The sequence below is a fragment of the Oncorhynchus masou genome, chromosome 24 (assembly GCF_036934945.1).
Source record: "Oncorhynchus masou masou isolate Uvic2021 chromosome 24, UVic_Omas_1.1, whole genome shotgun sequence".
NCBI lineage: Eukaryota > Metazoa > Chordata > Actinopteri > Salmoniformes > Salmonidae > Oncorhynchus > Oncorhynchus masou.
In genome coordinates, this window is record NC_088235.1 from 22,426,482 (window position 1) to 22,440,769 (window position 14,288).

Sequence of the window (14,288 nt, forward strand, 5' to 3'; positions counted from 1 at the left end):
TGGAGAGGAGGATCTGATGGTTCACAGTGTCGAAGGCAGCCGATAGGTCTAGAAGGATGAGAGCAGAGGAGAGAGAGTTAGCTTTAGCAGTGCGGAGCGCCTCCGTGATACAGAGAAGAGCAGTCTCAGTTGAATGACTAGTCTTGAAACCTGACTGATTTGGATCAAGAAGGTCATTCTGAGAGAGATAGCTTGAGAGCTGGCCAAGGACGGCACTTACTGCTTTACCCTCTACACTCTTAACATCAAGGTTACTGCTTTACCCTCTACACTCCTAACATCAAGATAACTTACTGCTTTACCCTCTACACTCCTAACATCAAGTTTACTGCTTTACCCTCTACACTCCTAACATCAAGTTTACTGCTTTACCCTCTACACTTCTAACATCAAGATAACTTACTGCTTTACACCTACACTCCTAACATCAAGATAACTTACTGCTTTACCCTCTACACTCCTAACATCAAGGTTACTGCTTTACCCTCTACACTCCTAACATCAAGATAACTTACTGCTTTACCCTCTACACTCCTAACATCAAGGTTACTGCTTTACACCTTCACTTCTAACATCAAGATAACTTACTGCTTTACCCTCTACACTTCTAACATCAAGATAACTTACTGCTTTACCCTCTACACTCCTAACATCAAGGTAAATTAATGCTTTACCCTCTACACTCCTAACATCAAGATAACTTACTGCTTTAAACCTACAATCCTAACATCAAGACAACTTACTGCGTTACCCTTTACACTCCCAACATCAAGATAACTTACTGCTTAACCTCTACACTCCCAACATCAAGATAACTTACTGCTTTAAACCTACAATCCTAACATCAAGATAACTTACTGCGTTACTCTCTACACTCCCAACATCAAAATAACTTCCTGCTTTAAACCTACAATCCTAACATCAAGATAACTTACTGCTTAACCTCTACACTCCCAACATCAAGATAACTTACTGCTTAACCTCTACACTCCTAACATCAAGATAACTTACTGCTTTACCCTCTACACTCCTGTCATCAAGATAACTTACTGCTTTACCCTCTACACTCCTAACATCAAGGTAACTTACTGCTTTACACCTACACTCCTAACATCAAGGTAACTTACTGCTTTCCCCTTTAAAAAGGAAAGCCTTTCCCTCTCATGGCTCCGTATATATCAACATTTGCTGCTTTCATCAGGGTTTCACCCCTCCCTCTGACATGTGGCCAACCAACTCCAGTGTATTCCAAACCAGGTGAATAGCCTAAAGGGCTGTTCCTACTGACAAATTAAATGTATTTTCTATACAGTTTGTCTGTCTATAACACAGTGTAAAATCTGTCTGTGCCTAGGTGAGCCGGTTGCTGATGCTCGGCGGTGCCAACGTGAACTACCGGACGGAGGTGTTGAACAATGCCCCAGTGCTGTGTGTGCAAGCCTTCCTGGGTTACATAGACATGGTGGGGCTCCTGTTGGAGTATGGGGCCTCTGTAGACCAGCCTTCAGAGAGCGGTGTCACCCCACTGGGCTATGCTGCCTCCGGGGGACACATGGCTATAGTCACTACACTGTGTCTAAGGAGAGCCAAGGTGAGATGGGAAGAGGAGGGAGAGAGGGGAAAGGGAAGAGCGAGAGAGAGAGGGGGGGAAGAGAGAGGGGAGAGGAGGTAGAGAGAGGAGGGAGAGAGGGGCAGGGAAGAGAGAGGGTATAAGGAGAGAGGTGAAGGGGTAGGGGAGAGTGAGAGGGGAGTTGATGAAAGGGGGGAAGAGAGAGGAGAGGGAGGGATAGAGGATGGGGAGAGAGAGGAGTGGAGGGAGACGGGGGGAAGAGAGAGAGGTGGGGAGGGAAAAGAGAGAGGGAGAGAGGGAGGGTGAAGAGAAGGAAGAGAGAGAGTGGAGTGGAAGGAGGGGTAGGGAAGTGGGAGAGAGGAAGGGGAGGAAAGAGAGAGAGTAGGGAGAGGGGGAGGGAAGAAAGAGAGGGGAGAGAGAGGGGCAGGGAAGAGAGAGAGGGGGTGTAGGGAGGAGAGAGGGGTAGGGAAGAGAGGAGGGAGAGAGGGGGAGAGAGAGGGTAGAGGAACGAGAGGGAAGGGAAGAGGTGGAAGTGGAGGGAGACAGATGTGAGGGAAGAGAAAGAGGAGAGGAGGGAGAGGGGGAGGAAACAAAGAGAGAGGAGAGAGGAGGAAGAGGGGGAAGGGAAGATGGAAGGAGGAGAGAGGGGGAGAGGGGGAGGGGAGAGGGGGGGAAATGGAGGAAGGAGAGAGGAGAGGGAGGGGAGATGGGGAGGGGAGAGGAGGGGGAGAGAAGAGAGAGAGGGTAGAGGGAAGAGAGAGTGGAGAGGGAAGTGAAGGGAGAGGGGGAAGAGAGAGAGGGGAGAGGAGAGAGAGAGGGGGTGTAATAGAGAGAGGGGGAGTGGAGGAAGAGAGGGGAAGAGAGCAAGAGATGAGATGGAGGAGAGAGGGGGAGAGGAGGGAGAGAGGGAGAGAGGAGGGAGAGAGGGGGAGGGAAGAGCGAGAGGAGTGAAGAGAGAGAGGGGGAGTGAAGAGAGAGAGGGAAGAGAGTGAGAGAGGAGTGGAGGGAGAGATGGGGGAGGGAAGAGAGAGAGGGGGGAAGAGGAGGGGGAGAGGGGAAGGGAAGAGAGATAGTGAAGAGGAGGGAGGGAAGAGAGAGAGGAGAGGAGGGAGAGGGGGAGGAAACAAAGAGAGAGGAGAGAGGAGGAAGAGGGGGAAGGGAAGATGGAAGGAGGAGAGAGGGGGAGAGGGGGAGGGGAGAGGGGGGAAAATGGAGGAAGGAGAGAGGAGAGGGAGGGGAGATGGGGAGGGGAGAGGAGGGGGAGAGAAGAGAGAGGGTAGAGGGAAGAGAGAGTGGAGAGGGAAGTGAAGGGAGAGGGGGAAGAGAGAGAGGGGAGAGGAGAGAGAGAGAGGGGGAGTAATAGAGAGAGGGGGAGTGGAGGAAGAGAGGGGAAGAGAGCAAGAGATGAGATGGAGGAGAGAGGGGGAGAGGAGGGAGAGAGGGAGAGAGGAGGGAGAGAGGGGGAGGGAAGAGCGAGAGGAGGGAAGAGCGAGAGGAGTGAAGAGAGAGAGGGGGAGTGAAGAGAGAGAGGGAAGAGAGTGAGAGAGGAGTGGAGGGAGAGATGGGGGAGGGAAGAGAGAGAGGGGGGAAGAGGAGGGGGAGAGGGGAAGGGAAGAGAGATAGTGAAGAGGAGGGAGGGAAGAGAGAGAGAGGAGGGGGAGAGAGGGAGAGAAGAGAGAGATAGGGGAGAGGAGGGAAGGAAGAGAGAGAGGGAGAGAAGAGGACAGAGTATGTTTGTAGATTAATCTATCTTAATCTTCATCTATCATTTGAGGACGAATGGGGATATACCAACTCTATGTGCGTTCCTGTCCGTCAACAGGTGGACCACCTGGATAATAATGGTCAGTGTGCCGTGGTGCATGCAGCTCTCAGGGGCCACATGGATGTGGTCAAGTTCCTCATCCAGTGGGACTGGGCCATGGGACAACCACAACAACAAGGAGCCTTCAGCAAGAGCAAAGCTGTCCAGCAAGCCCTCATCGCTGCAGCCACCATGGGATACACAGAGGTAGGCCTTTCCTCGCTGAGAATCTCCTGACCTGGGGATGCTGTACCTTCATCATTTCTCCTCTGCTCATCTGCTGCTATTAGCATAATGCTTGGCACCAACCTTACTTACTCAGCTGACAGTTTTCTACAGCTAGGATTGACATTTTTTCCGTAATTTCCCTGCAGTGTGTGGACTGTTTATCCCTCTGCGATCCTACCAGTATTGTGTGGACTGTTTATCCCTCTGCGATCCTACCAGTATTGTGTGGACGGTTTATCCCTCTGCGATCCTACCAGTATTGTGTGGACTGTTTATCCCTCTGCGATCCTACCATTATTGTGTGGACTGTTTATCCCTCTGCGATCCTACCATTATTGTGTGGACTGTTTATCCCTCTGCGATCCTACCAGTATTGTGTGGACTGTTTATCCCTCTGCGATCCTACCAGTATTGTGTGGACGGTTTATCCCTCTGCGATCCTACCATTATTGTGTGGACTGTTTATCCCTCTGCGATCCTACCAGTATTGTGTGGACTGTTTATCCCTCTGCGATCCTACCAGTATTGTGTGGACGGTTTATCCCTCTGCGATCCTACCATTATTGTGTGGACTGTTTATCCCTCTGCGATCCTACCAGTATTATGTGGACTGTTTATCCCTCTGCGATCCTACCAGTATTGTGTGGACTGTTTATCCCTCTGCGATCCTACCAGTATTGTGTGGACTGTTTATCCCTCTGCGATCCTACTAGTATTGTGTGGACTGTTTATCCCTCTGCGATCCTACCATTATTGTGTGGACTGTTTATCCCTCTGCGATCCTACCATTATTGTGTGGACTGTTTATCCCTCTGCGATCCTACCATTATTGTGTGGACTGTTTATCCCTCTGCGATCCTACCAGTATTGTGTGGACTGTTTATCCCTCTGTGATCCTACCAATATTGTGTGGATGGTTTATCCCTCTGCGATCCTACCATTATTGTGTGGACTGTTTATCCCTCTGCGATCCTACCAGTATTGTGTGGACTGTTTATCCCTCTGCGATCCTACCATTATTGTGTGGACTGTTTATCCCTCTGCGATCCTACCAGTATTGTGTGGACTGTTTATCCCTCTGCGATCCTACCAGTATTGTGTGGACGGTTTATCCCTCTGCGATCCTACCATTATTGTGTGGACTGTTTATCCCTCTGCGATCCTACCAGTATTGTGTGGACTGTTTATCCCTCTGCGATCCTACCATTATTGTGTGGACTGTTTACCCCTCTGCGATCCTACCATTATTGTGTGGACTGTTTATCCCTCTGCGATCCTACCAGTATTGTGTGGACTGTTTATCCCTCTGCGATCCTAACAGTATTGTGTGGATGGATTATCCCTCTGCGATCCTACCAGTATTGTGTGGACTGTTTATCCCTCTGCAATCCTACCAGTATTGTGTGGACTGTTTATCCCTCTGCGATCCTACCATTATTGTGTGGACGGTTTATCCCTCTGCGATCCTACCAGTATTGTGTGGACTGTTTATCCCTCTGCGATCCTACCAGTATTGTGTGCACTGTTTATCCCTCTGCGATCCTACCAGTATTGTGTGGACTGTTTATCACTCTGCGATCCTACCAGTATTGTGTGGATGGTTTATCCCTCTGCGATCCTACCATTATTGTGTGGACTGTTTATCCCTCTGCGATCCTACCAGTATTTTGTGGACTGTTTATCCCTCTGCGATCCTACCATTATTGTGTGGACTGTTTATCACTCTGCGATCCTACCAGTATTGTGTGGACTGTTTATCACTCTGCGATCCTACCAGTATTGTGTGGATGGTTTATCCCTCTGCGATCCTACCATTATTGTGTGGACTGTTTATCCCTCTGCGATCCTACCATTATTGTGTGGGCTGTTTATCCTTCTGCGATCCTACCAGTATTGTGTGGACTGTTTATCCCTCTGCGATCCTACCAGTATTGTGTGGACTGTTTATCCCTCTGCGATCCTACCAGTATTGTGTGGACGGTTTATCCCTCTGCGATCCTACCATTATTGTGTGGACTGTTTATCCCTCTGCGATCCTACCAGTATTGTGTGGACTGTTTATCCCTCTGCGATCCTACCATTATTGTGTGGACTGTTTATCCCTCTGCGATCCTACCATTATTGTGTGGACTGTTTATCCCTCTGCGATCCTACCAGTATTGTGTGGACTGTTTATCCCTCTGCGATCCTACCAGTATTGTGTGGACTGTTTATCCCTCTGCGATCCTACCAGTATTGTGTGGATGGTTTATCCCTCTGCGATCCTACCAGTATTGTGTGGACTGTTTATCCCTCTGCGATCCTACCAGTATTGTGTGGACTGTTTATCCCTCTGCGATCCTACCATTATTGTGTGGACTGTTTATCCCTCTGCGATCCTACCAGTATTGTGTGGACTGTTTATCCCTCTGCGATCCTACCAGTATTGTGTGGACTGTTTATCCCTCTGCGATCCTACCAGTATTGTGTGGATGGTTTATCCCTCTGCGATCCTACCAGTATTGTGTGGACTGTTTATCCCTCTGCGATCCTACCAGTATTGTGTGGACTGTTTATCCCTCTGCGATCCTACCAGTATTGTGTGGACTGTTTATCGCTCTGCGATCCTATCAGTATTGTGTGGACTGTTTATCCCTCTGCGATCCTACCAGTATTGTGTGGACTGTTTATCCCTCTGCGATCCTACCAGTATTGTGTGGACTGTTTATCCCTCTGCGATCCTACCAGTATTGTGTGGACTGTTTATCCCTCTGCGATCCTACCATTATTGTGTGGACTGTTTATCCCTCTGCGATCCTACCAGTATTGTGTGGACTGTTTATCCCTCTGCGATCCTACCATTATTGTGTGGACTGTTTATCCCTCTGCGATCCTACCAGTATTGTGTGGACTGTTCATCCCTCTGCGATCCTACCATTATTGTGTGGACTGTTTATCCCTCTGCGATCCTACCAGTATTGTGTGGACTGTTTATCCCTCTGCGATCCTACCAGTATTGTGTGGACGGTTTATCCCTCTGCGATCCTACCATTATTGTGTGGACGGTTTATCCCTCTGCGATCCTACCATTATTGTGTGGACTGTTTATCCCTCTGCGATCCTACCAGTATTGTGTGGACTGTTTATCCCTCTGCGAAACTACCAGTATTGTGTGGACTGTTTATCCCTCTGCGATCCTACCAGTATTGTGTGGACGGTTTATCCCTCTGCGATCCTACCATTATTGTGTGGACGGTTTATCCCTCTGCGATCCTACCAGTATTGTGTGGACGGTTTATCCCTCTGCGATCCTACCATTATTGTGTGGATGGTTTTCCCTCTGCGATCCTACCAGTATTGTGTGGACTGTTTATCCCTCTGCGATCCTACCAGTATTGTGTGGACTGTTTATCCCTCTGCGATCCTACCAGTATTGTGTGGACTGTTTATCCCTCTGCGATCCTACCAGTATTGTGTGGACTGTTTATCCCTCTGAAATCCTACCAGTATTGTGTGGACTGTTTATCCCTCTGCGATCCTACCAGTATTGTGTGGACTGTTTATCCCTCTGCGATCCTACCAGTATTGTGTGGACTGTTTATCCCTCTGCGATCCTACCATTATTGTGTGGACTGTTTATCCCTCTGCGATCCTACCAGTATTGTGTGGACTGTTTATCCCTCTGCGATCCTACCAGTATTGTGTGGACTGTTTATCCCTCTGCGATCCTACCAGTATTGTGTGGACTGTTTATCCCTCTGCGATCCTACCAGTATTGTGTGGACTGTTTATCCCTCTGCGATCCTACCATTATTGTGTGGACTGTTTATCCCTCTGCGATCCTACCAGTATTGTGTGGACTGTTTATCCCTCTGCGATCCTACCATTATTGTGTGGACTGTTTATCCCTCTGCGATCCTACCAGTATTGTGTGGACTGTTTATCCCTCTGCGATCCTACCAGTATTGTGTGGACGGTTTATCCCTCTGCGATCCTACCATTATTGTGTGGACGGTTTATCCCTCTGCGATCCTACCATTATTGTGTGGACTGTTTATCCCTCTGCGATCCTACCAGTATTGTGTGGACTGTTTATCCCTCTGCGAAACTACCAGTATTGTGTGGACTGTTTATCCCTCTGCGATCCTACCAGTATTGTGTGGACGGTTTATCCCTCTGCGATCCTACCATTATTGTGTGGACGGTTTATCCCTCTGCGATCCTACCAGTATTGTGTGGACGGTTTATCCCTCTGCGATCCTACCATTATTGTGTGGACGGTTTATCCCTCTGCGATCCTACCAGTATTGTGTGGACTGTTTATCCCTCTGCGATCCTACCAGTATTGTGTGGACTGTTTATCCCTCTGCGATCCTACCAGTATTGTGTGGACTGTTTATCCCTCTGCGAACCTACCAGTATTGTGTGGACTGTTTATCCCTCTGCGATCCTACCAGTATTGTGTGGACTGTTTATCCCTCTGCGATCCTACCAGTATTGTGTGGACTGTTTATCCCTCTGCGATCCTACCAGTATTGTGTGGACTGTTTATCCCTCTGCGATCCTACCAGTATTGTGTGGACTGTTTATCCCTCTGCGATCCTATCAGTATTGTGTGGACGGTTTATCCCTCTGCGATCCTACCATTATTGTGTGGACTGTTTATCCCTCTGCGATCCTACCATTATTGTGTGGACTGTTTATCCCTCTGCGATCCTACCAGTATTGTGTGGACTGTTTATCCCTCTGCGATCCTACCAGTATTGTGTGGACTGTTTATCCCTCTGCGATCCTACCAGTATTGTGTGGACTGTTTATCCCTCTGCGATCCTACCAGTATTGTGTGGACTGTTTATCCCTCTGCGATCCTACCAGTATTGTGTGGACTGTTTATCCCTCTGCGATCCTATCAGTATTGTGTGGACTGTTTATCCCTCTGCGATCCTACCATTATTGTGTGGACTGTTTATCCCTCTGCGATCCTACCATTATTGTGTGGACTGTTTATCCCTCTGCGATCCTACCATTATTGTGTGGACTGTTTATCCCTCTGCGATCCTACCATTATTGTGTGGACTGTTTATCCCTCTGCGATCCTACCATTATTGTGTGGACTGTTTATCCCTCTGCGATCCTACCATTATTGTGTGGACTGTTTATCCCTCTGCGATCCTACCAGTATTGTGTGGACTGTTTATCCCTCTGCGATCCTACCAGTATTGTGTGGACTGTTTATCCCTCTGCGATCCTACCATTATTGCATGCCGCTCACAATAACAAGTGATTTTTCAGTTGTTTGGGTTTTTTGGAAGTGTAAAATGTATCATTATTTCAACCAGATTGTTTCCTACCTGCTGGACCTGCCAGAGAAGGTTGAGAAGGACGAGGAGAAGGTGGAACGAGCTCAGATTAACAATGTTGACACCCTGTGGGGAGAGACAGGTAAGCTACAGCTTCTCATCGTGTTAAAAAGGTCTCCAGATATAGTCCGCAGCCCTGTGGAGATTTGGGCCTAGGTTAAACGTTAACCGGCGATAGCCAAGACCCGCATAAATTATGTTTTGTTGCTGTCAGAGGTGGAACTGTCAAATCGGTGAGCAGCTGCTCTTTTGATCATTGTCATGAAGCCACATTCGTCTCACTCGCGTTAGAAGTTCAGGAAGAGAAAGTGTAGGCTATATAGAAATAATAACTCACATTGAAAATCATTAAACAAAATAATGAGGGTTTTTATCAGCCTAATCGAGGTGTAGATTACATCTCACATTCCAGTGTTCAAACAAGGCTGCATGGGATTTCTGTTAATGTGACTCGTGTAGCCAATGTCCGCTTTCGGTATAATGCTAGGAGCCGCTGGTGGATTTGACGGCTCTAATGTAGTTCCTCCTCCGACACCGTCAAAACAACTGCTATGCCGATGTCAGCTAAAGTAGATCTCATTGAATCTGACAGTGCTGCTTCCTTAGGGGGAATCATTATGCCTCAGTGGCTTTAGGTTTGACACCTGAATTGTAAGCCAATGCTTAGTCTAGGCTTAAACTGAGATGTGGATGGATGTCATGATTGCTTAGACATACTGTAGGAAGGGATGCTTGCTGTACTTGTTTACCATAGGAGTTTAGATCACTACAGAGAAAGAGAGATTTAGAATATAATAATAGTATATATATACATATACTGTATATATATATATATATATATATATATATATATATATATATATATATATATATATATATATATATACAGCAGTATGTGGACACCCCTTCAAATTAGTGGATTTGACTATTTCAACCACACGTGTTGCTGACAGGTGTATAGAATTGGGCACACAGTCGTGCAATCTCCATAGACAGACATTGGCAGTAGAATGGCCTTACTGAAGAACTCAGTGACTTTCAACATGGCACCATCATAGGATGACACCTTTCCAACAAGTCAGTTTGTCAAATTCCTGCCCTGCTGTAGCTGCCCCGTCAATTGTAAGTGCTGTTATTGTGAAGTGAAAACGCTTAGGAGCAACAACGGATCAGCCGTGAAGTGGTAAGCCACAGAAGCTCACAGAACTGGCCCGTCGAGTGCTGAAGCCCGTCGAGTGCTGAAGCCCGTCGAGTGCTGAAGCCCGTCGAGTGCTGAAGCCCGCCGAGTGCTGAAGCCCGCCAGGTGCTGAAGCCCGTCGAGTGGTGAAGCTCGTCGAGTGCTGAAGCCCGTCGAGTGCTGAAGCCCGTCGAGTGCTGAAGCACGCCGAGTGCTGAAGACCGTCGAGTGCTGAAGCCCGTCTGTCCTTGGGTTGGAACAGTCACTACCGAGTTCCAAACTGCCTCTGGAAGCAACGTCAGTGCAAGAACTGTTCGTCAGGAGCGTCATGAAATGGGTTTCTATGGCCGAGCAGCCGCACATAAGCCTAAGATCGCCATGCGCGAATGCTAAGCGGTGGCTGGAGTGGTGTAAAGATCGCAACCATTGGACTCCATTGGAGCAGTGGAAACATATTCTGGAAAGATGAGATCCCATTTCACCAACTGGCAGTCTGACAGACAAATCTGGGTTTGGCGGATGCCAGGAGAACGCTACCTGCCAAAATGCATAGTGCCAACTGTCAAGTTTGGTGGAGGAGGAATAATGGTCGGGGGCTGTTTTTCATGGTTTGGGCTTGGCCCCTTAGTTATAGACGATTCTGAAAGCCCTTTCCTGTTTCAGCATGACAATGCCCCCTTGCACAAAGCGAGGTCCATACAGAAATATTAATGCCCATGGTTTTGGAATGAGATGTTCGACGAGTTTGATACTTTTGGTCATGTAGTGTTATCTTCCAAGCTGAACTCAAATGCAGTGAGGTCATAGTTACAAAGAGAGAGGGACAGACACACACACACAGATATTTGCTCTGCTTCTGCGCCAGACAGCGACTGGCTGATGTCAGATAAACAGTGCAGTGGTGTTATTGGAGCACAGACAGACGGAGCAGTGCAGAGCTCAGAACTAGTGTCAGAGCGAGAGGGAGGCCTGCTGTTAGAGACTATTCTCTCTATGTACCGCAAGGCAGAGAGGGAGAGAGAGGCAGGAGGATTGTGAGCAATATTATGACTCAGTCAGTTAAATCCATACACATAACTGTCTGTCTGTCTCTGTCTGTCTGTTGGTCTGTCTGTCTCTGTCTGTCTGTTGGTCTGTCTCTGTCTGTCTGTCTGTCTGTCTCTGTCTGTCTGTCTGTCTGTCTGTCTGTCTGTCTGTCTGTCTGTCTGTCTGTCTGTCTGTTTGTCTGTCTACAGTCTTTCTGTCTGTCTGTCTACAGTCTTTCTGTCTACTACCTGTGGACTGTCTGTCTGTCTACTGTCTGCCTGTCTACTGTCTGTCTGTTTATCTATCTATCTACTGTCTGTCTACAGTCTTTCTGTCTACTGACTGTCTACTGTCTGTCTGTTTATCTACTGTCTGTCTGTTTATCTACTGTCTGTCTACTGTCTGTCTGTTTATCTACTGTCTGTCTACTGACTGTCTACTGTCTGTCTGTCAACTGTCTTTCTGTATACAGTCTGTCTGACTACCATCTGTCTACTGTCTGTCAACTGTCTCTCTTTCTGTCTACTGTATGTCTACTGTTGGTGTACTCAAACTCTCCACTTAGTATCCACTAAGAATGCAATCAGTGTGCATACAAATGACACACATGAAGAAGAAGTATAAAAATGACTGATCCATGTGTGTCCCTCTCTCTGTCCTGTTGGAAACAATGACTAGATCAGTGAATTGCATAGAGGTGACTGTCGACCCCCACATCACTGTTCTCTCCTAACTCTTTCTCTACTGCCACAACGATGTTCTCTCTTTCCTCTTTCTCTACTGCCACATCACTGTTCTCTCCTCCCTCTTTCTATACTGCCACAACACTGTTCTCTCCGTCCTCTTTCCCTACTGCCACACCACTGTTCTCTAATTCCTCTTTCTCTACTGCCACACCACTGTTCTCTCCTCCCTCTTTCTCTACTGCCAAAACTCTGTTCTCTCCTCCCTCTTTCTGTATTGCCACAACACTGTTCTCTCCTTCCTCTTTCTCTAATGCCAAAACACTGTTCGCTCCTTCCTCTTTCTCTACTGCCACACCACTGTTCTATCCTCCCTCTTTCTCTACCGCCACATCACTGTTAACTCCTCCCTCTTTCTCTACTGCCACATAAATGTTCTCTCCTTCCTCTTTCTCTAATGCCAAAACACTGTTCTCTCCTCCCCCTTTCTCTACTGCCACACCACTGTTCTCTCCTTCCTCTTTCTCTACTGCCAAAACACTGTTCTCTCCTTCCTCTTTCTCTACTGCCACAACACTGTTCTCTCCTCCCTCTTTCTCTACCGCCACACCACTGTTCTCTCCTTCCTCTTTCTCTAATGCCAAAACACTGTTCTCTCCTCCCCCTTTCTCTACTGCCACATAAATGTTCTCTCCTTCCTCTTTCTCTAATGCCAAAACACTGTTCTCTCCTCCCCCTTTCTCTACTGCCACACCACTGTTCTCTCCTTCCTCTTTCTCTACTGCCAAAACACTGTTCTCTCCTTCCTCTTTCTCTACTGCCACAACACTGTTCTCTCCTCCCTCTTTCTCTGCTGCCAAACCACTATTCTCGCCTCCCTCTTTCTCTTCTGCCAAAACTCTGTTCTCTCCTCCCTCTTTCTCTACTACCACACCACTGTTCTCTCCTTCCTCTTTCTCTACTGCCAAAAAATGTTCTCTCCTTCCTCTTTCTCTACTGCCACACTACTGTTCTCTCCACCCTCTTTCTCTACTGCCACACCACGGTTCTCTCCTTCCTCTTTCGCTACTACAACATCACTGTTCTCTCTCCCTCTTTCTCTACTGCCACATCAATGTTCTCTCCTTCCTCTTTCTCTAATGCCAAAACACTGTTCTCTCCTCCCTCTTTCTCTAATGCCACAACACTGTTCTCTCCTTCCTCTTTCTCTAATGCCACAACACTGTTCTCTCCTTCCTCTTTCTCTACTGCCACACCACTGTTCTATCTTCACTCTTTCTCTACCGCCACAACACTGTTATCTCCTCCCCCTTTCTCTACTGCCACACCACTGTTCTCTCCTTCCTCTTTCTCTACTGCCAAAACACTGTTCTCTCCTTCCTCTTTCTCTACTGCCACACCACTGTTCTCTCCTTCCTCTTTCTCTAATGTCACTTCAGTTTTATCTCCTCCCTCTTTCTCTACCGCCACACCACTGTTCTCTCCTTCCTCTTTCTCTAATGCCACAACACTGTTCTCTCCTTCCTCTTTCTCTAATGCCACAACACTGTTCTCTCCTTCCTCTTTCTCTACTGCCACACCACTGTTCTCTCCTCCCTCTTTCTCTAATGCCACGCCACTGTTCTCTCCTTCCTCTTTCTCTACTGCCACACCACTGTTCTCTCCTCCCGCTTTCTCTACTGCCACACCACTGTTCTCTCCTTCCTCTTTCTCTACTGCCACACCACTGTTCTCTCCTCCTGCTTTCTCTACTGACACACCACTATTCTCGCCTCCCTCTTTCTCTACTGCCAAAACTCTGTTCTCTCCTCCCTCTTTCTCTACTGCCACACCACTGTTCTCTCCTTCCTCTTTCTCTACAGCCACAACAATGTTCTCTCCTCCCTCTTTCTCTAATGCCACAATACTGTTCTCTCCTCCCCCTTTCGCTACTGCCACACCTCTGTTCTCTCCTCCCTTTTTCTCTAATTACACATCACTGTTCTCTCCTCCCTCTTTCTCTAATGCCACATCACTGTTATCTCCTTCCTCTTTCTCTACTGCCACAATGATGTTCTCTCTTTCCTCTTCCTCTTCTGCCACATCACTGTTCTCTCCTCCCTCTTTCTCTACTCGCACATCACTGTTTTCTCCTCCCTCTTTCTCTACTGCCACACCACTGTTCTCTCCTTCCTCTTTCTCTAATGCCACAACACTGTTCTCTCCTTCCTCTTTCTCTACTGCCACAACAATGTTCTCTCCTTCCTCTTTCTCTAATGCCAAACCACTGTTCTCTCCTCCCCCTTTCGCTACTGCCACACCACTGTTCTCTCCTTCCTCTTTCTCTAATGACACAACACTGTTCTCTACTTCCTCTTTCTCTACTGCCACACCACTGTTCTCTCCTCCCTCTTTCTCTACTGCTACACCACTGTTCTCTCCTTCCTCTTTCTCTAATGACACAACACTGTTCTCTCCTTCC

At 47.7% G+C, this 14,288-nt stretch overlaps 1 pseudogene; it reads left to right on the forward strand.

Moving 5' to 3' along the window:
- The window catches only part of LOC135511912 (protein TANC2-like), a 105,945-nt pseudogene that overhangs the window by 61,549 nt on the left and 30,108 nt on the right, over positions 1-14,288 (forward strand).